This window comes from Ambystoma mexicanum, chromosome 8 (assembly GCF_040938575.1).
Source record: "Ambystoma mexicanum isolate Mex_15411 chromosome 8, UKY_AmexF1_1, whole genome shotgun sequence".
NCBI classification, from domain to species: Eukaryota; Metazoa; Chordata; class Amphibia; order Caudata; family Ambystomatidae; genus Ambystoma; species Ambystoma mexicanum.
In genome coordinates, this window is record NC_090929.1 from 794,306,936 (window position 1) to 794,332,035 (window position 25,100).

The window sequence follows — 25,100 nt, forward strand, 5'->3', positions numbered from 1 at the left end:
AATAATCCTTCGGCTTCATAAATGTCCTCGCTCACTTTTCAGTATGGCCTCAACCCATCTGGTTTGGTCCTTTTACTAGGCCACCCATTTCGAGCCCAGTCTCAGGGTTGCATCTTTGGCTAACTCTTCCATTGAGTGGTTTTCGCTCATTTCCAGGAATTTGCAGCTTCTTGGGTTACTCAGACGCTAACGCGCATTCGTCTTGAAGGAACATAGTGGCTGAGTCGCTGCATGTCACTTCTACTGGAGCACAGTCTGCTTGCACATTCATATCCATGCCAGTCTCGGGAGTGGATATGTCTGTGCCTCCTGGGCTTAGCATGTTAATTAGGGGTTTATGGTGTGTGACCAAATGAAACGTTGTACCCCATACATAAGTTCTGAAATACTCTTACTGCCCAGGCACGTGCAAGCGTTCCCTTGTCAACACTGGAGTAATTGTTTTCTGCATCGGCGAGTGATTTAGATGCAAACGCAAATACTTGTTCAGCGTCACCCTCCTTCTGGGTCAGCGTGGCTCCAAGCCCTTAGGCACTGGCATTAGCAGTTATATAGGTTTCCCATGATGGATTGAATGGTTTTAAACACAGCATTTACAATTCTCCTCTTGACCTCTTCAAAACACTGTCTTTTGTTCTCGATCCCATTCATAATTTGCCCCTTTTCTTACCAGCACTCTCTCAATGGACCGTCGGCTCTGAAAATCATGGTACGAATTTAGCATAGTACTCGGAGTCAAAGAAAGGAACGCAACTTGTCCTTGGTGTTGGGACTTTAACTATGGCTTTTAAGAGATTCTTCTCGGGACTGAAGCCATCCTTTGAGATTTTTTACCCCAGATATTGGACCTCTTTTGCCTTTATCACGCACTTTTCGTCTCTCAGGCGTACTCCTGGGTCTTGAAGTTTCTCCAGCACTTTCCTCAGGACTCTATCGTGATTCTCAGCATCTTCTGCACAGATAACAATGTCATCTTGAAAGTATGAAACATTTCCCACGTTGCGCAGTAGGGAGTCATCATCCTTTGACATGCTGATGCAGTCAATGACAACCCAAAGGGCATTTGGTAGTGCGCATCTCGCATGGCTAGTTATGAGAAAAATGTGGCTGCTTTTTTCATCTTAAGAATTAGTTTGTTGATACTGGGAAATGTGTAACTGTCCATTCTTACCTCCATGTTCAGGCTGCCAGGTCGATGCACACACTTATGCCATTTGAAGTTTCTTGAGAAAGTACCACCAGGCTCAGCCACTCGGACTCAACAGTCTCAATAGTGCCTTCCTTGAACATTTTTGTTAATTGGGCTTGCAAAGCGCTTATTGCAGTTGCAGGCATAGGCCGCGCTTTGTGTTTGATTGGAACTGCACTGGGCTTCAGACTGATTTTGTGGATGCATTTTTTTATTTTGCCTGGCACTTCGGAAAACAGGGTGGGGAATTCTTCTGTTGCCATTGACTCTCCTCCTGTTTTGATTGAGAGCACGTGATCATCAGTGCTGGGATCCAACCTTCTGCTCAGCTTGTGCTGGTCATCTTAACCCAAGACTAACCGACCTTCAGAGAAATCAACTTTGATCGTAGTTTGTCTACTTTTTTTAATTCGATGCTCGCATTGATAGCCCAACAGGTCCTCTGATGCTCCACCAAACAGTGGGTCATTGTTGGGTTCTTCTGACCTCCACTTCAGGATCACCCACCATGTCCTTGTATATTTGAATGGGCAGCATGGTTAAACCAGAGTCATCCATCACTCGAGTCTCGTTGGCGTCTACTTTTATTACACAATGCGGTTTCTCTCTTCTCACCCTCAAACTGTTAACCATGATGACTGTAGGACCGTCATCATTGCCTTCGTCTTCACTCGCGCCTCCTTCGCCATCGATGTAGGTGACTTTCTTTCCCCTCCATTTGCAGGCTATCGCGAAGAAGCCAAATCTCCTGCATTTAGAGCATAATTTGCTTCTCACGTGACAGTCCTCGTCATTCCCGAATTGTTGTGTGCTGGTACATCTGTGACACTTCAGAGACTCTCTTCCCTCCTTCCAGCAAAGAGGTCTCGTCTAGGTTTGTCACGCTGCCCTTTCCATTTCACAGCATTCACATCAGCGGCCGCCGCAGTTCCCACCATTTCTTTGCGTCTGCACAAGGTCTGTCTCCGCTCTGGCGTCTTAAGAGTATGAATTTGTCCTACACGTTCCTGCAGTTGGGATGCACAACCAACATATTGCAAATCATGTCCTCTGCATTGTTGCTGAACTCGAACAGTGCAGCTAACTCCCTCATTCAGGTGACGTAATTCTCAACCGGCTGTGCATTTTCTTGCTTTCTAGTGACTTGGATTGGTGCAGCACAGTATTCTTCTTATTGGAAAATATTTTAATAATCCTGCGAGGGGGGGGAGGCGTGGCCAGCAGCAGAGCTATGAGGACATGAGCCCCTGTAGCTCCTGCAGCCGCGGCAGATATCCTGTAGAAACAGCCTTTCTTACGAATGGCTTTCCTGTAGAAATTATACATTTTCCAGAAGACAAACACACAATGGGCACAACCAGGAGAAATCCCGGCCAAAATCGCACACTCCTGGGTGAGTTCGGAGCTGAAGAAAACAAGCCGTGCGGTAGCGGGAAATCGCAGACAAAATGGCCGCGCCCGTCGGATCGTAGGCGAATGAAGGATCGTCACTCCGACTCGGATCTGCGATCAGTGACCAGTGGCTGGGAATCGGGGCACGCAGCAACAACAGCCGCGCATGACGAGGTGGAAGCTCCACCAGAACAGCAGCACTCACGTCGTCCGTGGAACACTCCCGGCCAGCAAACCGAACCAGGTCGGAACCTGATGAACAATACGGAGAACGGGCCCACCGTCTCCCGAAGGCGGCGAATCTACGCTGTGCCTGTGTGAATTGTGTGGCGAGCCCCAGTGCACCGTTGGGCCGCCAGGGTGACCCGAGAGGGAGGCGGCACCCTAGGGTGACATCGATACGTTCGCCCTACCCCGGCCCTCGCGCTCGTACAGAGCCTGCAAGAGAAGGAGCCCAGACGGCGTGCAGAACCAGGCGTCCCGGTAGTTCCACGGCACGTGACCCGCTGGCTTCATAACCCGTCTTGGGAGACGCCACAGACCCTCCAGGGACTCCGACCTGTGGATACGCGTGGCGAAGACCCGTGCCTACGTAGGCCCGTAATGCGATCAGTGCGGTCAGTGAATTTACAGGACAGCCGGAAAACACGGACAAAATGGCCGCACCCGTCAGTACATAGCAGGGTGAAGGAGTACCATGCTGTGATAGATCTGCGACCAGCGACCTATGCCTGGAAGCGGCTGCCCACAGGCCTAACCAACAGACGCCTGCACCTCCACGGACTAGCAGTCGCCCCCGACCCAGGAGGGCGCAAAAGAAATATTATGCAAGCCGGCCTGAAACCCCAAAAATGTATGCCTGTTCAGTCGGAGGCACCTCACCATCGCCGTACGATATGGGCAAGGATAAACCCAGGAAGCTAATCTCCCAGAGCAGGATGGATCAATTCACGACGCCGACAGCAACCACCCTGTCGGAACAAGACCTACCAGACACTATACCACAAGCAGAAGGCACAATATCGTTAAGACATCATGGCTGCCATAGCAGACTCACGGGCCTCAATGGAGCAAAAAATAGATGGCATCAGCATGGATGTCTCCTCCTCCAGCATGATCTCCAGAAGCTGACGTCCTGTACCGGAGAAGCAGAGCAACGCATATCTGGGACGGCGGACGGCCTACGGCAAGTAGAACAACTGGCCAGAGTTACGTCCCGCCTAAAAAAACATGGAGGAGAGGGTCGATGAAAGCGAGGGAAGATCCAGGCGTAATAATGTTAGAATCCTGGGATTGCCAGAGAAAGTTGAAGGCCCGCATATGGAATTATTTCTGGAGCAGCTACTCACTGACATGTTCGAAACAGATAGATTTTCCAACTTTTTCTCAATTGAACAGGCCCACCGCGTGCCGACGGGTCGCCCAGTACCGGGTGCCCCCCCCCCACACACAGTGATAGCAAAGCTATTAAACTATTAAGATCGTGACGCATTGCTCCAAACAGCACGGGCAAAAGGCACGGGCAAAAGGCACCCTCACATACAATGGATCGAAGATAGCATTTTTTCCAGATTACACCAGAGACATGCAAAAAGCCCGACAATCGTTGGACCAACTCAAACGACAGTTGCAAACCTTGAATGTGAAATATGGCCTCCTATTTCCCACCCAACTTAAAATATACTATAAAGGCACGACGGTTCACTTCACTGACCCCAAAGATGCGTGGAAGTGGGCAGAGCAACACATTGAAGGCGACTGGACCAAGACAAGAGGCAACGGAAACAGAACCCGACCCCCCCCCCCGAGCCCGACCAAGACATGAACCGCCGGACCAACAACCGCCAGGCAACGTTCCGCAACCACAAGACAGAGAAGACTGACTCCTGAGGCACGAATAATCAGGAACTCTGAAGGCCCCAATAAGCAAGGTGTAAAGTACTGTGTATTGTTGACATTCTGTTTACACGATTATAACAGCCATGAAGAGACTCATAGAAAACCGGCCAGAACAGGCGGAAGCCTCCTCCTTCCCCCTGGAAAGCTCCCCCCCTGCCTCCCTGCGTTGGAGCATGGTGGGAACTTACGAGCGATGGGCTGCGAGTCCACAGCTTTTGTTTAATTTGTATTCGAGTTGTAATGGGGTGACAGATGCTTTAGTTGGGGGCGAAGTATGGGGAGGGGGGAGTTGGATATATGTTTTTATGTTTAAAAGATGGACAAACTCAATGGAACATTGAAGTTCTCGAGACACAGGTTTTGATGCGGTCTAGACCGTTGTTCCCTGCCATGGTACAAATGAACGCAATGGCCAGACCCCAAAGGACGTTACTGTCATTTACACCCACATACGCCTAAATGACTCCGCAAGACACTAAGATCCGAACTTTAAAGCTCCTCACCTGGAACGTGAATGGTCTAGGAAGCAGTCTGAAGAGACGATTAGTGCGACAATTCCTGAATAGACACAGCCCAGATATTGCTTTCCTAACTGAAACCCACCTAGCAGGAACATCCAATGCACTGTTTAAGCGGTCCAACTACCGCACAACAATACAAGCAGGATTCACGATGGGAGCCAGAGGAGTAATAATACTGATACATAAAAGACTTCCCTTTACCCTTACGGCCACAACACAGGACACTGGAGGCAGATACAGGCATGTCAAAGGCATGCTCTGGAACAAAAATGATCTCCCTACTGGCGATCTATGCCCCACCCACACTGCAAGCCACACTGATAGAAGACATCACGCCACTGATCACTATGGACACCTCAGACATCCTAATCCCGGGACATCCTAATCCCGAGAGCACCTCCCTGCTCTCTCCGACATGGCAGACTCTACTCCACTGGAACGGAACATAGTGGAAGACCATATTCCAGCCAAGGTCACCACTGTTATGTACAGTGTTATCACCTCCTTTGCCACACCAGAACTGGATTGAAGTCGAAATGGGAGGCTGAAGTGGGAGAAATGATGTCAGAAGACTGGGTCCAAATCCTGATGTACCCCCGTGAGGTCACCATATCGGCCAGACTACACCTAGTACAGCTGAAGATATTGCACAGGATCTGTTACCCGAGGGTAGCCCTGTACCAATGGGGCAAAATAGCTGAGCCCAACTGCCTGCGCTGCCGGGAAGAGGAAGGAACCTTCTTCCATATACTGTGGGAATGCCCGGTAATCCGTAATTACTGGCAGCAATGCTGCGACGTGTTATCAAGAGTCCTGAACCAGACGATCCCCAGAGATCCCAAACTGTTGCTACTGGGAGTGGACAGTGAGATAGATCTCTCAAAATACGAAAAGCTCTGCCTCATGACCACAACAGCAATCATCAAAAGAAACATAGCACGCCTATGGGGGGCAGCGGAACTGCCGCAGGTGAATCAGTGGATCACGGATGTAGAAATCTGCATTGCAATAGAAAGGAGGGTGTACAGAGCCAGAGGTTGCCCTGGAAAAGCAGATGGAGTATGGCAACGCTGGGAAGACACGATATGAACTACTGAACTTCTAATATCATAACATCATAGACTAAGGGTTATGGACAATGCTGCCGAATACCTACTTTTGTACCAAATAATATTACGCTATGCACCGAATGTTACATAATAGCATTTAACATGTGTTCCATATGAGTTCTTCTCCCATCCAACGTTATTTTTTATTTCTATTATTATCATTAATGTTGTTCTTTAAATGTTGGCCCTGGAAGGCCCAACGGTTGTATGTTATAAATCTAATAAATCTAATAAAATATATGAATAATGATTCCCATTGCAGCCATGGTATCACAGAGCCTACCTGGGGAATTGAAGAAACGCCGGTGGGGGCATTGCACCCTGCATGTCGGAGCCGGCGAGTTCCTCCTTCAATCCTAGTCGCCAATTATGTTGTGGCTTCACATATAACCCAACACTATGTGTTGATTGAAGGGTTTCATTGAACCCTACAAATGAAATATCACAGGTAACAGTTAATTCACTGTCATTAGAGCTCTTAGAGTCCTGCAGTAAACATGCAGTAGTTACTTCACTACTGGAAAATATTGTCTTTGGATTAATGGCAGTCTTAAATTCCTTTTAGGATGTATTTAAACAAGTGCAAGCCTTTATCCAGTAGAAGTGCCGGACAGCGTGTGCTTCCTCCCTCACTCTCTGGGAAGCATGCATGCATGTGTATTGGAGTCTTGCGAGGTCACGCCGCCTGCTGTGATCTTGTGAGGCTGCATCCCAACAGTGGTGTTCCTTCCCTCCACCAGACCTGGACAAGCCGTGCTGGCATAGATTCAAATGGACAGACACAAAAATCGCTGTGCAGGGATTTGTTGTGGAAAGGGTATTGCTAATGGCTATTGTGAATTTGTAACACTTTCTTGTCCATTGACAAAAGTCCACATCTCATGGCAGTAACATTAGGACTTCCTCTGCTACCTTTTTATCAAAATGCAGTTTTATCTAATAGATATGTAGGAGTCTCTGGAGAATCATTGTACTTCTTGCTTGGCCAAATGCATATGGATGTCCTGTTTACCCCCCTCATTCTCATCAGCGGCTTTAATATCTGCCATTCTCTTGAGTTGGATTACCTTTGTTGCTTTTGGCAATTCCGGTTGGGTAACTTTGATTTCCCCTCTAATCTGTGTCATTTGTGTACAGCTGCTATTATTGGTAAAGTATAATTTTTTAAGGTGGGAGTATTTGTGAAGGGAATGTGAGATTCCATTTGATCAGGCATTGGGGTCCTGCATCAAGGGAGTTCCACAACACACACTGACCGGAAGCCCTTGCCCGTGTGGACATCAGGAGCCTAGAACTGATAACACAAGCGTTTGTACAGTATGAAGTTTCGTAAAACCGTTTCTTTAATGATGTACTTATAACGCGTTTCAGGACTTTCCTTAGTGTTGTACCAGCAATGGTTCCCTGCCCTAATGTTAGCAGTTTGTGTCGGCGAAAGCCAAGCTTCCAGATTGGTTAAGCAAAGAAGGTTGCTATGGAGAAAACCACTCCACATGGGTGCTAAGCTTCAGTGGTGTATGTGTTTATTTTATTGTAAAACCAGCAGTCCCCGGCCACGCGTTGCTGTGACTCAGTCTGGTTAAATGGAAAAGAAAGAAAAGAGAAAGTGCAAGTTTCTAATATTTTTAATTTCACAATGGCTCTGGCGGTTCTCCAAGTTGAGGCAGTTTAATTTTCCCGGCGGTGCAACACATTCCTTTCGTTTCTCCATTAAATTTCAGAGCCTTGCAATAAGGACACACTTCAGTCATAGTGCTGATGAGAACATGGCGGCTCAAACTATAATCATCACCTGGGTTGTACCGGAAAGCAAGGCGATTGTTGTAATCGCGTGTTTGCTGAGCACGGAGTCATGTGTGAAGCTGATCTGCTGTTTCTTGTTGACGTCTTTCAGCCACTCTTAGCCTGTCACGCTTCATTCTGTTGAGAACGAAGCAGATCTGAAGCTGCAGAACGCGATAGCCGGGCTCGCAACCGTGCATCCTGAAGTCTGGCCGCACGTCGCTCTGTTGCTTCCTCGACACGTATTTGAGCCACGGAAACATTGAAATGGAATCGTAAAATATTTAGTATAGCGTGTGTTGCTTTTACATCCAACAGACGGTGCTGTTTTTCAGAAAATGCTTGCTTTTACCTGTCACAGGTGTGACACCTATGTATAGCAGGCATATAAAAGCACGCACCTATTCGAATGCAACGTTGTATCAAAATTTCAAAGCAATCGGTGAAGAACTTTCGGAGATTTAAGATTTTGAACAAACGAATATTTACATTTTTATTTATGTAAATTATTATAGATGCTTGGCATAGTGAATAACCATTTATCTAATGGTTTAACATGCTTAAATACGGTACTTAACCGATGTAATATCCATTTACTTCATAATTTTTCATTTGATGAAAGCAAAACATTTGACAATTCTGTGCTTTTTGAAGGCCGATAAATTTGACTAGGTTATTCCTGAAGGTCGAGGTGCCACACTACTCAAATAACCACCACTGCTGAATCTTTTATGCCAAGTGCCCACTTTAATTCGAAAATTAGAATAAATCTACATGCTGCATTGAATACGAGTTTGGAGCCTTGGAAGAATCGTTTTTATGTTGCTGCCTGTAACGTGTCACGTGTGATGTTACAAATGTTTAAAGCATGTATTTAAGGTTTTTGTCTCCCCACCTCCTATGTCGACTGACTTTTTTTTCTTTTATTTTTTTTTATTTTTTTTCTTATGCTTTTTGGAGAACCCTATTTTGTATCTTAACACCGAGACTTTGTATTTTCAAGCATAATATTTTGGATAAAAGCTTTTCTCTTGCTAAACATGTATGAAGAAGCTTGAGTTTGCAGAGAAAGCTCCAGACGCTTATGCAGGTGACGACCATTGAGTGACAGATGCAGCACTACCAAAACGAAAACCTTTCTGAATGATGGATGGTCACAAAGGGGTGTCCCAAAATATTGTTCTTAAATTGTTTTGAAACATCTGGTCGCTGACTGAGTGTGAATGCAATCTTAACATATTTTGATGGCATGGTGTAGTTTAGCGTATTGAAATGCAAAAGCGCAGTGGAAAATAGGCTGTTTTTTTGGGGGGAAAATTAGCGTCAGTTGAATCGGTTTGTAACCCCATTCCTCGAACTGCATATGATCACTCACGCAATCAATGTATTAGAAGGAATATGAAGAACTAATTCACTGCATCACAGGTAAAGGGCTTCCTTTGTGCGAAGGCAACTGTGTGGTGTGTATATTATAATGGATAATTTTTCCTGATGCATATTTCAAAGGATATTTTCGGGTTTTATCGAATTTTTTTAAAATGAGCCCAATCGTGCACTTCAGTAATTCCCAAACCCCACAAAAAATTGTGACATTATTTGAATTTTGAACACCTTTTAGGGAGAGGTCGTGCTTCTGTGAAGACAGATGCTGCTTTTGGGAACCGGTGCACATTTACCATCAGCCATTTTTGATTATGTGGTATGCAGATTACAAGGATGGGACCCGTTTATTGTCTTCTGCTTCACAGCATAACAAAACGCGCCAGCCAGGGAGCTGAAACCTAAATGACTTTTTACGAAACGTGATGACACTTTTTTTTGTCACAGCAGGGGCCACTAAATTATACAAATTTTGTATTTGGTCTGTCATGGTCAAACTGGACCATCGGTCTTCGCCCAGATTTGCCTCTGCTTTGTTGAACTAGAATAAACCGATATAAAAACGCATTATGGTGCTGGTCTTTGTTACAATTTGAGACCTTTCTCATCACAATACTATTTAAGAATATGTTATGCATGCTATACAGTAATAACCATGGTATACCATAATTTGTCATTATTTTCATATTGTCAGAAAATAAATACTGCAACACCCCCACTGCAAAGAGGCAACACAATCTACTATTAAAGGCAATAAAAAGCAACCGACAATACACTGACAGTAATGTACTAAGAAAAGAATACAAGCCGATATTTTTTTTTTTAAAAGTCGTCTGATGGATATAGTGCAAGAAGCTTTGGAAAAAGTTGCAAACTATATACCCATGCTCGTGTCTTTTTGGAGCACGTTGCTAGAAGTTTGATCAATTTAGTACATTAGAATCAAACTTTATGGCAGAGATTGGAGTAGTCATTACTTGGTACTCAAAAGCCTAATGATGTAAGCAAGGTAAATGTTAAATCGGAAGAATGGCTGCGAAGTAATCTACAATACACAACTGTCATGTATTGGTAATGTATAATGGACCATAAGATAGTAAAAAAACATTATGCTGGCCCTGATGATATTGCAGCTGATTTACATAAATTGTATCCTACAATTTGGGGTCCCTTATTAGCCAAACCTATTTAACACCATGATTCTTACTATGAACTTCTCAGAATCATGGAACGTAGCAACGTAGCCATCATTTGCCCTCTGTTTAAAAAAAAAAAAAGTCAGAGGCTTTTAATTATCGTTCAGCTTCATTGCTTGATGACTCAAATTATTTGAAAATTTAAAAAAAATAGATTGATGTTAACAATATACTCTCACATAGTCAGATGGGATTTATGAAAGACCTAGGCATCCAGTTTTAAATGTTATGTTAAAGGTACTTATATAGCGCACCGTCACCAACGGAATTGTTTCCCAGGCACTCTGGCAGATCTGTAAACGAGACGGTGGGATGGGTTAATAGGTGAAGAGGGAGTAGGATAGTGAGAGGGGTGGTATACTGTTGGCAGCTTCAACTCAGTGTACACTGGGTGCTGAGCTTTGGTGCAAGTATTGGATCGGTGTCAGTCCACGTGTGCTGTTGGTGCAGCTTATGTGTTGTGGTGTGGTGAAGTGTGTGCAGCTTGTTGTGCGAGAGATGGTTGTGAGTTATTCAGTGATATAAGTATGCAGAGAGTTTGAGCTTGTATTGGTTAGTGGGTTATATGACATTTAACATGCTGTCCTACATAGTTCCGTCTGAGTGTGGCAGATGCTAACATTCACAACCCTATCTAGATACGGCGCAGGCTAATGTTCTCAATTCTAAGTGTGGCACATGCTAACATTCAAGTTCCATCTAAATGTGGCACATGCTAGCATTCACAATCCCATCTGACACTAAACATTGATTAATATGTTAGGATGCAGTGCAAGGTGACATTTCCAATATAGGTTTGGGCTGGTGGTCACAAACCTTTCTAAGTATGCGTGGGCTAAGTCTATGGCAGTCTTTGTTATGGAAATTTAAGGTAGAGTGGCGGGGGCTTTCTGGTGTAGAGTAATTGCTCTACACCCCACCCATGCCACACTTAACGGTTTTTGGTGTCTGGTAGCTGCTGGCTTCGCCTGCTGACACCTGCAGACTCTCTCTGGAGCCGCGATTATAGAAGCCGCCCTTGGCCATGGGGCCCTTAGCCGCAGGGGCTGCCCTGGGGCGTTCCTTATGACTGTGCAGGGCACCAATCGGGTCTCGGTGGTGGTGCGGGAGGCGGGCAGAGGGACCAGGAAGTTATGGGCCTGCAAGGGGATACTGGCGTCGAGGGAGCCTCACATGCTTTTAAAAGCACCAATTCAAATTCTTTTCTCAGCTTTGGGGGCCAGGGGCTCTGAGCTCACTCACCGGCCTGTGGGAATCCCAAAATGTGTATTTATATGCTGCAAAATCATTCCACATTAAGCAATAAAGATTATACATGGCATATATGGATTTGCTACTCCCTTCGATTCAGCCGATTGCAACGAATTACAGCTACAGCTCCGAGAACTAGGTATTACTCTTGAATTTTTTAAAATAATCGCATCTTTGCATCAAACAAACGCAGTAGCAATAATGGTGGTGCAATTTCTCTGTTGCAGCCCCTAAGACAAGACTGTGTGTTGGCACCATTTCATTTTACTTTATTGAGAATTCCGTATATAATTTATTCTTAACAACAAAGGCATATGACCTGCAATTTAATGGGCCAACAATACCAATCTTATCATAGGCTAATAGCGGTGTACAGATAGCATGTGCTCCTAGATCCCGTCAATTGTTAATACATGCTTTCCATATATGCCCGAAAGAGGAGTAAGAATAAACTCTGATTAAATGTGTGGTAATCATAAATGGGCAAGCTGTTTTTTTAATTAATAATGTAGCAATGGAAAATCAAAGGAAATATGATTATTTGGGCATCAACATTGCTTATTTGCAGTAAATAGGAAAGCTTTTTGTAAAACAAGCAGCAAACATGTACCATTCAATTAGTTAATTTTTGTTTCGCACACAGTTTAAAGCACACTCAGTGGAAATACTAAAGCTGTATCGAGCTAAATCAAGAACCATACTATGTACGCCATGGGTGTTTGGGGCATGAGTCAAGTGAACCTGCTACAAATAACAGCAAATGCGTTTTGTAAATATGTATTTGGGCACCCAAACTGTGCTCGTTCGTTTTTTATTGCATTGTTAATTAGACCTGTCCTATCTTGAACTAGATCTGGAAGTGGAACCTAGTAATCTCTTTCTAAATGTTTTAAATAACCCAGCAGCTGCACTATATAGAACACCTTTAACATAAGTCGTTTTTGTGGAGAGAAAGGATCTAATTCTATGAATCTAATATAGTAAAATGTGTCTGAGGAAAATTGATATTTTGGGCACAATTGAAACCATCATTGTACATCTAAGGAGTAAAGTGCAAACTTTTTGAAGGCTATATGAACCATGCTAATGTGTTAAAAAAAAATCGAATTACACAAATACCAATTCTATGTCAAGACCGAAAGTGAACATTATGCTTAACTTATTATTTGCTCCGTCCAACAGCTTTTCAAATCTTAAAACTTTTCCTTTTTTTTTTTTCCAGCAGCCTGAGGCTGTAAAACAAAACGGTGTATGAACAAAAAAGGAACGAGAACCACAAATCCCATGAGTCTCTCCAGTATGGTAGTCCTGAGCCTCTGTCTCCATCCACAGTCAGGGCTCATCCCTAGGTACACATCCCTGCTTCCCCAGGTCCTTTCCTCTTCTTTTTTGCTGCTGCTGACAGTTGTGACATTTTACATTGTAATACTAAGGAAGTGGCTTAGTTCATATTTATGTGCATTTATAATGAACGCGCGTGGGCTTTAGCATTATGGTAAAATGCTTTGTCGTATTGAATTGTATCCCTCAATATTTTCATAGCGTGAACGCTAACAGTAGTATTCCTTCAGAAGAGGCAGACCGGGCCCGCGAGCGAACTCGCTCACCTCAAGGCTCAGGTTTGCATCGAAGTAAATATTTAGGTAGTTAGAGAACCCCCCTTACCCCCCACCATATCATGGTTTGAGGCCGTGTCACAGTCGCGGTCCAGCGTTCATACGCTGTGGTACATCAGCATGACGCACTAAGCACGCAGTGCGCATGAACAAGCATTTCGCTTTATTGGAAGTCACTGAAGGGAACGCTAGGCTGGGTTTCTCGCACTCCAACAGTGGTATTAGAGTAAGAGAAATAACAAGCTAACGCAGCATGTTGATAGGCATAAGGTGGCTAATTAATATGAAAAAAAAGTTCATTGTTCGTTAATCTGTGTGATGGTGTCTAAGATCAGAGATCATTTAAAGTGATAGTGCCTCATTTTTTCAATATAGCCCACAATACACTGCCAAGAAGATAATTATGGCATGTGATATGGGGGTCTACACTTGGAGCGAGGAGAGTGAGCACGACATGGAGGAAGAAGCAGACCTCTCACATAGCTTCAAGAAAATGTTGGGAGACTCCTTAGTCAGAGTGGTCATCCAAGGAATGAAACCCCTACAGGACAGACTGCAGGTCCTGGAAGACCTGTTGGACAAGAGAGCTGGTGACCTAGATGATCCTCCACGGTTCAGCCCCTTAAAGAGGGTGAGAACCGGAGCAAAACAGCCTGGAAGAGAAAAGCCTCTACAACTCCTCCAGGCACATTGATGGGGATCAACAGGAGGCGGCTGGCTCCTTTTTAATGGGCTTAAGAATGCATTCCTATTTAAATCAGCCATGCCCAGCCTCTTACCCTCTACCCCAGGGGCGAGAAATACAGGGGAGACACAGTAATCATCAGGTGTTTGATCAATACGAGGAGGAGGTGAATGATGACAATATGAGCATTGACAATGGGAGCATTGACACGCATAAGAAACCTATCTGCGAGCCTGAACCCGGCAAGGTGGAGGTGCCTCTAGAAGAGGACAACATGACAGACATTTTTGAACCCGACTCTATCAGACACCCCAGATCTACTGAGTGGGCTCGGTCACCAAGAGAGGCGCTTTACATGGCACAGAAGACGTGCAAGCCCCTAGAGAAAGAGACCAGATTCCGCTTAAAGGCAGAGTACCCAAGACCAGAACTTGTAGGAAAGGTGGCAGATGCACCAGAGCTTGACCCGAAAATGCTCACGTTTGTGACCAAAGCGGGAACGACACCGGGAAAGGCATGGATCAAGCTTGGAGATCTTGTCAAGACAAGATCCTAGACCTAGCCAGCCCCATAGCAAAGATTATGGATCTGGCAGAGAGGGCTAAGGATACCAGAGAACCAGTCGACGCACAGATTCTAGCAGGCTGGGCTCAGTGAGCAGTATGTATGCTAGGAAACGTTAACTGTGCAGTCTCCTCCGAGAGGCGCAGGACCATGCTCCTGAAAGGAGATCTAGGCTCCTATGAAGCAGGAGAGGGAGCCCAAGGTTTACTCTTTGGCAAAGCTTTTGTGAAAGAAATGAACACATTCGTCTGGGATTTGGCATTGGAGACAGCACAAGCCTCTGTCTGGAAGGTTTTCCCCAGGAGAGGTTGTTGCAGGGGCCGGCCGACACAGGCTCTGTTCGACTGGCCGTTTCAACTCTCACAGAAGGCCCCAATGTCCGAGAGCACAATATTGGGAGTCAAGGCAGCAAGATGCTTTCTTCCTCAACAGAGGCCAAGGATATAGAGGTTGCAGAGGATATTACAGTCGGCAGGTAGCGCAGGTGAGAGCACACAGCGCACTGTATCCCCCAGTGGGAGGGAGAATGCTACTTTTTATAAGCAATTGGCACAAGCTGTCTTCCGACACGTGGGTCTTGCAAACTGTTCAGGGTTTCAAACTAGACTTTCTGGAGACTCCCAGACAATCCAAGCTACCACTGCGCATTTACATCACACAAGCGGAGAGCGTCTTATTAGACTCTGCTTCTAGCGCAGAAGAACGCTATTGAAAGGGCACACCCCACATAAGTTTTCTGAGCAACAAAGGCAAAGTGCGTGCAGTATTAAATTTAAAGAAGTTGAACAGTTGGTTGGTATACAGACCTTTCAAGATGGAGGGGATCCATCTGTTAGGGGACATGCTCAGAAAAGACTGGTTGGCACGGCTAGACTTGAAAGATACATATCTTACAATACCCGTGGCGACAGAGTACCGTACATTCTTGAGGTTCACCTGGAGAAGGGAGATTTGGCAGTTCAACAGTCTCCTGTTCGGCCTAGCCTCAGCCCCTTGGGCCTTTACCAAGCTGAGGCCTATATCGGCCGCCCTCCAAGAGCAGGTTATCCGGATGATCATCTATTTGGATGACATCCTATTCATGCCAAGCGACAGAGAGAGGCTCAACCAGCAGGTGCAGTGGGCGATTTGATTTTGACAATAGCAGAGCTAGGTTTCCTAGTAAATGATGAGAAATCTGCTTTAACGCAGAGCAAGAGAAGAGTTCTTGGGCTTCACGATAGATACCAGAAAAGTGATCCTGAAGCTACCCGTGTCCAAAATTAGAGTGATAAAGAAGGATCTGGGAGCAGCTCTCAGGAATCCAGTTGTATTGCTTCTTAATCTAGCCAGAGTAGTGAGCCTACTCAAGGCCTCTCTCCAGGCGATCTCTCCCGGTCCCCTTCACTATCAGGCCCTCCAGCGGCCAAAAATCAAATACCTTCAGAAAGGTTTGAGATCCCATCAGTAAGTTCCGCTAGACGAGGACCGCAAGGCAGAGCTTCTCTCGTGGCTTCACAATATGGAAGCGTGCAAAGGCAGAGCCATCTTTGGAGACGTTCCAGAACTCATCGTAGAGTCAGGCGCCAGCTGGTCAGGCTGGATCACCAGACCTGTTCAAACAGACAAGAGACGGGAGGGAAATGGTCGCAAGAAGAACTCTAGCTTCATATCAACTGCCTGAAGCTTCTGCCAGGCTCATTTGCAGTGAAATCGTTTGCCAAAGACAAAGCGCATTGCTGTATACTGCTGCGGATGGACAGCATCTCCGCAGTGAGATACATAAACAACCTAGGGAGAACGAAATCAAAGATGCTAGCAGAGCAGAGCTAGCAAAAGACTTCTGACATTTCTGCCTGGAGAGGATCTCGGTCACAGCGGAGTATTTGCCGGGAGCTCAGAACTCAGCGGGAGTTCCAGTCTGCTACTATCTACTAGACTCTAGCAACTGGAAACTACACAGATAAATTTTCGAGAGGTTACAACAGGTGTGGGGGCTGTTCCAAACAGATTGGTTTGCCTTGATGCCAAGCTGACGAAGTACTTCATTTGGAGACTGGATACAGAAGCCCTACGGACAGACGCCTTTCTACACAGTTGGCGGGGGGGGGGTCAAGTCCATTATGCATTTCCCCCATTCGTGTTGCTGGCATTCTAGCAAAAGTGCGCAGGGACAGAGCAGAATTGGTGATAGTGACACCAGAATTGAAATCACAAGCTTGGTTTCCAGTTCTGATGGAACTTTCTTTGGATTTCCCCCGGAGGAGTCCGCAGAGGGCAGATCTCCTATCAGATCTGTCAGGAGCTCTGCACCCGCTAGAGCAAGGTTGTTATTAGCATGCAGAGTTTCAAGCGCAGATGGTGTTTGCCAGGGCTTTCAGAGGAAGCTCCAGAGCTTATCAGCGTATCATGGGCTCCCTCCACAATTTGGAGCTATAGTTCCGCCTGGGAATTATGGTGCAGGGGGAGGGGTGTTCCTCCCGTTTCAGTCCCTATAGTACAAGTGATAAACTTTCTAGCAAGCCTGCCCAGTCAGGGATGAGCTTTCAGAACTGTAGGAGTTTATAGATCAGCCATCTCAGCCAGACACAAGCTAGTGGACGGGGCACCAGTTGGAGAGCACCCAGCAGTAGCCTTGTTGATTAAGGGAGTGAAAGTGAGCAGACCACCTCAGCTGTTGGAACAATGACCAAGGAACAACCTTCTGTCGGGGAAACCGTTATTAGGAAAGTTGGCCATGTTGTTTTGCCTAGTATACTGCAGAAGAGTTACAGATGTAAAGGCTTTAGAGATCACCCAAAAGGTTTTTTTATCCAGAAGGTGTAGCATTTAATATTGCGCAGCACACGAAGACCAGCTTCTCTGATTTCATATCCACACTTTCCTAATAATGTCAATGTATGCGTAGCACAGTGCCTAAAGAATTGAGACGGCGACAGCGGCAGTAAGACCATAGCGTCAAGCAGTTGATGATGGCGCGCAGGAAACCGTATCGCGCGGTAGCGTCAGCTACTATAGCAAGATGGGTGAAGGAAATAAATAATGGCCTTAGCAGGAGTTGATATTTCTTTGTTTGGAGCTAATTCTGCCAAAGGGGCTATGGCATCCATGGTTATTGCAGCGGTGGTGTCGCTGCAGGAGATCATGAAAGCGGCTGATTGGTTTAGTGACTCTGTGTTCAGAACTTTCTACTTTAAGCTGGTTTCCAATATTGCCACAGCTGTGGTGGAGAGCTTTGGAAAAGCATAATGCTCGCCTACGGTCTTAACTTAGAATGCAGATTGCCCAAGCTCACAGCGCAGGTAGTCTTGATTCTATTAAAATGACGGAGCGGATAATCTATATCATGTTTAAACAGTATGTTGAACTATGATGTCAGAGGTTGCATATTCCCCTCCCTAACAGTATGCTTCTCGTTTGATGCAGGAGAGGATCAGAAGAGCATTCGAGAGAAGGCGCCCGCAGGGTCTGCAGGGAGGATAATCAGCTGCTGACTGCTAAAGTTGCTGGCGCACAGGAATGTTTTTTAGAAGACTCAGAGGAAGTTACCTGCTCTTGTTTCTAGATTTGTATGCAGAGTTTCAGGGATGCACCCAAAAAGAAGAGTAAGGAACCTGGGGAAGCAGGGATTTGTACCTAGGGATGAGCCCTGATTAGGGATTGAGACAGAGGCTCAGGACTACCATACTGGAGAGACGCATGGGATTTGTGGTTTTCTCTTCGCTCCTTTTCTGTTTATACACTGATTTACAGCCTCAGGCTGATGGGGGGGGGGGGGGTGTGCGGGGGGCGGGGAGAAAAGGAAACAGATTTGAAAAGCTGTTGGAAACAGTTAATAAAGAAGTTGAGCATAATGCTTGCCTCCGTGTCATTAATAGAATCAAGACTACCTGCTCTGTGCGCTTGGGCAATATTCATTATTATTTTAGCAATAAAAACAATAGCAGATAGTTTACAGCTTGATGATGACACAGGTGCAACCTCTCCATCCAGAGGTCAAGATTCTCAAACTTCCTGCATGGTTTCTGAGAGGTTGCGATCCAAGGATTTGGGACTTCCCGGAAGACGTAATGAAGACTTTGCTTTCGGCAAGAAGGCCAGCAACAAAGTCCTTGTACCGCTGCTGTTGGAACACATTCTCCAGCTGGTGCAGAGATAAGAATGACGATCCGTTTACATGCAGTACACCTATGGTGGTGTTCTTATTACTACGTCCCAACTTGGGGCTGCAGGTTGGTACAATCAAGGGGTATCTTGCAGCGCACTCTGTTTTTAAGCGCTCCTCTGAAGAGTTATCTTTCTTCAAGATTCCCCTTGTGATACAATACTTAAAAGGACTGACACATACATTTCCACCATCCCATTTCAAGTCCCAACTTGGGACCTCAACCTAGCATTGAGACATCTAATGTGTGCTCCTTTTGAGCCTATCCACACCTGTCCTTTAAGGTTATTAACCAGACCATCCTTTTAGTGGCCATTACATCAACCCGAAGAGTGAGTGAACTTCAGGCCTTGTCCTGCGAGCCTCCTTATACAATCTTCTATAGGTGGTCCTTAAGGTGAAACTGACCTTCTTGCCTAAGATTGTGTCTGAGTTCCATTTACCTCAGTAAATAATGCTATCATCATTTTATCCTCCTCCTGCAAAGGAAGAGGAGAGATTACACAGGCTTGATCCTAGACATGCACTGACATTTTACATCTCTAGGATAAGACTCGATGATCAACCTTTTGTAGGTTCCACGGGCCACAAGTTGGGTATGGCAATTTTGAAGCAAACCTTGTCAAGATGGATTATTTTGGCAATAACAGAATGCTACAGATTAGCAGGAAAGGATCCCCAAGAAGGTCTTAGAGCTCATTCAACCATGGGCATGGGTACCTCCTCTAAATTACAGAGAGGTGTCCGATTTAAGGATATTTGTGCGGGCTGCCACACGGTCATCCATACACACCTTCATCAGACATTATAATCTGGACTCTTCCTCAAGTCGGGAAGGTTTATTTCAAAAGGCAGTGCTACATTCTGTGCACACAGACCTATGAATGAACTCCTAAATTATTATGAGTCTGAAAAATTCGGACTTTCTCTTCCAGGAATACTTGCACTGCTTTGGGAGTTTATCATAAGATGAGGAATACGTGGGAGGACACAATCCATTTTGAAGAACAAGTTATTTACCCATGGTAACGTTCTTTCGACTGTATTCCTCATCGCCCCTCCCAACCTGCCCTGCAGTGGAATTTTCCATGTGATTGCAGTCTTCGCTCTTTCAGGAGAAGTAACTGCCGGGTGTAGGTTATCCTATACATGCTTGAAAAACAGAATTTAAGCCAATGGTCGCTGCGCGTGCTTTACACCATCGATGATTTCGACATCGAGACGAAGGTCTCAGAGGGACATCGAGTTGACCGACATTGGCCTGCAGCACCCTCTGCTGGAAACTTTTTCCCATAGCAGCTGAATCTGGATATAGAATATCATAAGATGAGGAATACGTGGGAGGAACATCCAGTCGAAAGAATGTAACAATGGGCAAGTAACTTGTTCTTCTATGTTATATATGTTGATCTTCTGCCACATGCCATCCACTCTTGTGCCTTCTTCACTGTGTTTGTTGCTGCATCTCTGCTGCAAGGCAGGAGGGATCTGAGATGTGCTGTGCTTTGTGTCAGTGTTCCGTAAATCCTGGCGGCTTGTTCTTATTGTTCACCCTTTTGTCTGGTGGTGCATTATATAAATACCTAGGGGGCCCTGCAACCTCAGAGACAAGTGTCAGATACAGTGTGATGGGACTTTACAAATAGGCAAGCAATCTGGGTTTTTACTTTATAATGAGGAGCCCGGTAATTTGTCACTCCAGAGTTACCAACAGCAGGGCATCTGTGATGCGTGTTGTATTCCGGATCCCAAACTTGGTAGATAGAATGCGCTTATGTGAGCTGCATCACGCCAGATCAGGGCTATATAAGTGAACTACTGCCTGGCTAAGCCAATTATTGAGATTTGAAATACCTCCAGCAGAAGTGGGCTGGTACCGACCCTGTTCACAATAGCCGCAACCATTACTCTTCCAAAAACAACCCTATGCTCTCCCTGTTGTTCTTGGCAACTACAAGCCCATCTCGGTTTCTTTCACATGAACATTCTCGGAGAAAATCGCATTTTCCCAATGGATGGCTCAATGCAAAGTTAATAATTTCCTATACCTTCAATCTGGATACTGCCCACATAGTATGTGAACAATCATCTGTGGTAAGTCAATCAGGAAACGGACTAGATTGCTATTTGTATGACTGGTCCGTTTATTCAAAAATCCTCCCTTCTATCCCTAACCATCTAGGCCCTATAATAAAGAAAAGAAAGAAAAGAGTGCTTGTTATGATGTCTAATAACATATGGTTTGTTCGCCGTCCACAATCTAACGCATCCCGATTCCTGTCTCTGCCATTAATACAGAAAATAAACCTGCTAAAACAAAGCAATGGCTTCTTGCTCCAGAGATTGAACAGTGATTGGCTTCTTGCCCACTGTTCTGCCCTTTCTTTAAAGAGGGTTCCTTAGCCCTGTTGCTCAGTCAACGCAATTGTCTTTCATCTCCCCTGTATTGGATAGAGAATTCTCTTTATTTCAGTGTCCTTTCTTCACGCTTTTTTCATGGCTTTTAGCTCTGTTGTATACTTTGTACCAGTTCCAGGTGTCTAATAGCCTTGGTAAGTCTGATTCCTGGTCGTCTCTGGGGTTTGTATTTGACACATTCCCGCAATGTCCCCTTCCCCTTTGCCAGTGGTTACCCCTAACACGGGTTTTCTCTCTGGCACACCTCAGGGCAGACTTTTTTTACCTCTCCTTGGGGTCATCTTGTGTGTTCCCCTTTAACCCCCCCACCCCCCAAAGCCTTGGTCGTTCAGTGTTCACCCAGTCACTGGTTGTCTCGTTCTCATAGCCATCTGTGGGTCGTTTCTCTCACCCCTTCTTGGGGGTCTGCTTCTAACCGTGCCTCAGGGTCTGCTTTGACCATATCGGTTACCTCCTGACCACCTGGAGCAGCTGCGTACCTTTTTGCCTTCAGATGGGGGCCTGCCAGTCTGGTGTGTCGGAAGGCTTCAGGGTTTCATCAGGTCGTCTTACTTCATCTTGGTTGGAGAGAGGTTGCTCCCTTCCTGCTAGCCGCTAGCGGTTTCTTGGCGGTGGGTCCGCAACTCCTCTTGGGCTAGTACTTTTTTGGCTGCTTTCACTGGGCTGCCTGCACCAAATATGCCTCTTCCCTGCTGCCTCTCGTAGGCCAAGTCTCCTGCGTGCTCTTCCGTGGTTCCAAGCACCAACTCTGGTGCACTTTACCCTCACCATGCCACGCCTCCCTGAAAGGATCTTCTTTGTGCCTCTGCTGACCTCTTTGCAGGGCTTGTGGCTCACTCACGGCATAAGATGCCTGAAGTATCAGAAACTGCACCACCCTTAGATATTACTAAGTGGGATCCTGCTTGCCCTCTCCCCTAGAGGGTGTTACCTCACTTCCCAATTCCCAAAGGGTAGCTCCCTGGATTCATCACATACTCCCACAGTTGACTTTAAGCCCTCTCCTGTTTGGGTGGTCACCCTGGTCAAGATTCTTTCTTGCCACACCCGCAGTGATTCCTCGTTTTCCTCTGGGAATTCTTCCCAGGCTGACAAAGGAGAGTCGATATCATGGGTTTTTTCCTCTGGAAAGGGAGTGGTAGGGGAGGGGATCAAGGGGTCAGCTGGAGTAGCTCCAGAAATGTTGGGAAATCCATCCCAATAATTTCCTCCTCTGGGATACTTTTAGTAAGATTGGGTCTCCCCTAACCTCTAAAGTAATGGTACACTTCCGCATTCGCAAGTTTACAAGTGATCTTTACGGCCTCATCAAAATCTAGATTGTCTGGGTCGATTAGGTCAGAGCACATGAGTTTGCCTGCTGCCTGAGTCGGTGAAGGCATTGGCGAAGGCACTGCTAGTACACAGAATCACATCTGTTTCTTCTGTTTTCGGTTCTGTTCTCCTCCATTCCTCTGCCCTTCACCAACCGATTTTAACAGTGGTTGACTTCTGACCCCCGTTCTGTCTTCTTCAAACAGAGTGTCCCTCCCGCCCCCCCCTACGTTGTTCAGTCAACGCAATTCTCTCACTTCCCCTGTATTCGTTATAGAGTTCTTCTTTTATTTTTGTATTAATTAAATGATGGAGAGTTCTCTAATTCAGCGCTCTTTCGTCCCTCCTATTTTTTCTGGATTTCAGCTGTGTCATACTTTGTACCAGTCGAGTGTCTGATACACTTGGTCTTGGTAAATCCAGTTCCTGTCTCCATTTGACAAATTCCCCCAATGTCCTCTTCACCCTTGTCGGTGGTTACCCCTTGCTGGGTCTCGGATTTTCCTCCCCATCTTGTTTTTTTTTCTCGGTGGCCCACTCAGGACTGAGTTTCATTTCCCCCCAGCTTGGGGTTAGTTTGCTGCTTATCCTGCGTCTGGGGTCGTTCGGCTTTCACCCCCTCTCACAGTCTGCTTCTCACCCCGCCTTGAGGTCTGCTTCAATTGCATTGCCCACCTACTGACTATTCTGAGCAACCGTGTACCTTTTTGCCCTCTGCTGGGCCGCTTATTCCAGAATTGCCTCTTCTCTGGTCATGTCTGGTGTGATCTCCTTGCTCCAAGCAACACCTCCCCGGAAGGCTCTTCTGTGCTGCTCCACAGACCTCTCTGGCCTTTCAGCAATGTGGATGGGCTCTTTTCCTATGCTGTAGCAAGGGAGAGGTTTTATGACTCGTTCTGAGCCGCTGAGTGTAGGGTCCCTGAAGAGGGTCAGGAACCATACCCCCCTTAGATATATGCCATCACAACCCATTACATTTGCCAATCGCCATGTTTTAGGCAGAATCCAGTGCAGTTCCCTTAGGGAGCACTACACCAGATTAGGACTGCAGGTGAGAGCAATAAATTCCCTTTTGGTATCAGTCTGTACCACAAAGATTTAGTTGGTAGCTGTGGCTGAGCAGTCAGACTTATCTCAAGAGGGAGATGAGCAGTATTCAGGGTTTACACAATAGGCAGGACAGTACTATGGAGCAAGGAAACACTGACCAAAGCTTTGTATTAAAAAAAAGAATATATTTATTCTATACACCTCTAGTTCCAACACATAGATCACAGTTGATAAAGTAAGATAAGTTTAGTCAAGGAAAAGCATATACAACTCCCTATTCATTTGTAGAGAAGTTTGCGGTGAAGTGAAAACTGAGCAAAACGGCACAGTGAAAACCAACTACAAATGGCACTCTAGCAATTCAACGAAAGGGAGGAAAAGCACAAGTTAAACCGAAATATCTACAGACACCCCCTAGCAACACTTCCCTGATGTTTTGTGAACAAGTCATGCACAGTCACACTTTAGCAGAAAGATAAGTGAATGAAAACTGAGCAAAATGGCACTCCACAAGTTAAAACAGTAGGAAGGAAGAGGGGTTTAGAATATTTAGATGCATCAACACATTTCTCATTGAAAACCAATCTAGTGAGAGCAGATCTAACAATACAGCCAGAGTCAATAGGCCTGAGCCAGAGTCAGTGGTACAGGACCAAGAGCTTAGGAGCAAAAATGTTCTTGTTGCTGCAGTCAAGTCTTCAGTAGAAAAATATTGAAGAGGTAGATGCGAGGCAAAAGACCATGTTCAGAGAGAGGGCGGCTGACCCCACAAGTAGTTAAAGGATTTAAAACCCCTTTAGGGCTACCACGGAAAAAGCGCGGCCTGGCGGAACAATGTACCTTAAACGTGGAGAAGTGGCTCCTGCGGTGGCGGTTGTTCCTGGTAGTTCCTGCAGGTCGAGGGGTCCAACAGAGGGAGAGGCTTTTGTCGTGGAGGAAGGTTCGAGTCGCTGCACTACCCAGGGATGAAACCAGCTGTGGTGCTGCCAAACGAAGTTTAAAAGGTACGCTCCTTTTAATCGCGGTCCGGGTCGATAGCTGCCTGGCTATCCGGTCTCCAAGTGCTGGGCACTGTCGCTTTGACAAAGGCAGGTCCGAGGAAGCGATGGGTGAACTGGTTGACCCCACCAGCTCATGGGAAAGAGGCTCTTTCGCGGAAGATCTCCTCTCGTCGTGTGGAAGAAAAGTGGGGATACGATCCGGCAGGGCTTCACCGGTGGTGTAGATGCTGAAGATGTCTGTGGCTTCTCTCACCTTCGGTTCCGTAGTTCCAGTGGTGACGTCTTGCTCTTCCAGTCCTCAGGATCCTGCTTTTATGCAGAAAGAGACCCATTCATACAGCCTAGCTGTCACTCACACAGTGGAGTGGTCTTCTTGGCGGGAGACCCTCCAGCCTATCAGGTTAGAGTGCGACCTGAGTTGCTGTGGCAACTCTGTCCAGGGGTTCTACTCCCCCTCCCAAACAGACCCACCCCAGACTCAGAGGCGCCGAAAGGAGGGCTTCTTGGCAGAAGCCCGCCAAAAGAGCGAACAAAGGATCCCCGACCTGGGTTAGGAAAATGGAGTAAGACTCGAGAAAGAAGTTATATC

At 46.0% G+C, this 25,100-nt stretch overlaps 1 protein-coding gene across 8 annotated transcripts in view; it reads left to right on the plus strand.

The window, feature by feature from the left end:
* The window catches only part of NRBF2 (nuclear receptor binding factor 2), a 714,205-nt gene that overhangs the window by 312,717 nt on the left and 376,388 nt on the right, over nucleotides 1-25,100 (plus strand). The window contains exons 3-4 of one of the 8 annotated variants that reach the window (XR_011268608.1): nucleotides 12,942-13,068; nucleotides 17,990-18,327. The exons of 6 other annotated variants lie outside the window; for them this stretch is intronic. The gene's annotated coding sequence lies outside the window, so the exon portion shown is untranslated. Of the gene's footprint in view, nucleotides 1-12,941; nucleotides 13,069-17,989; nucleotides 18,328-25,100 lie in introns of those variants that run through there. One more of the 8 variants, XR_011268605.1, reaches the window with a different exon arrangement.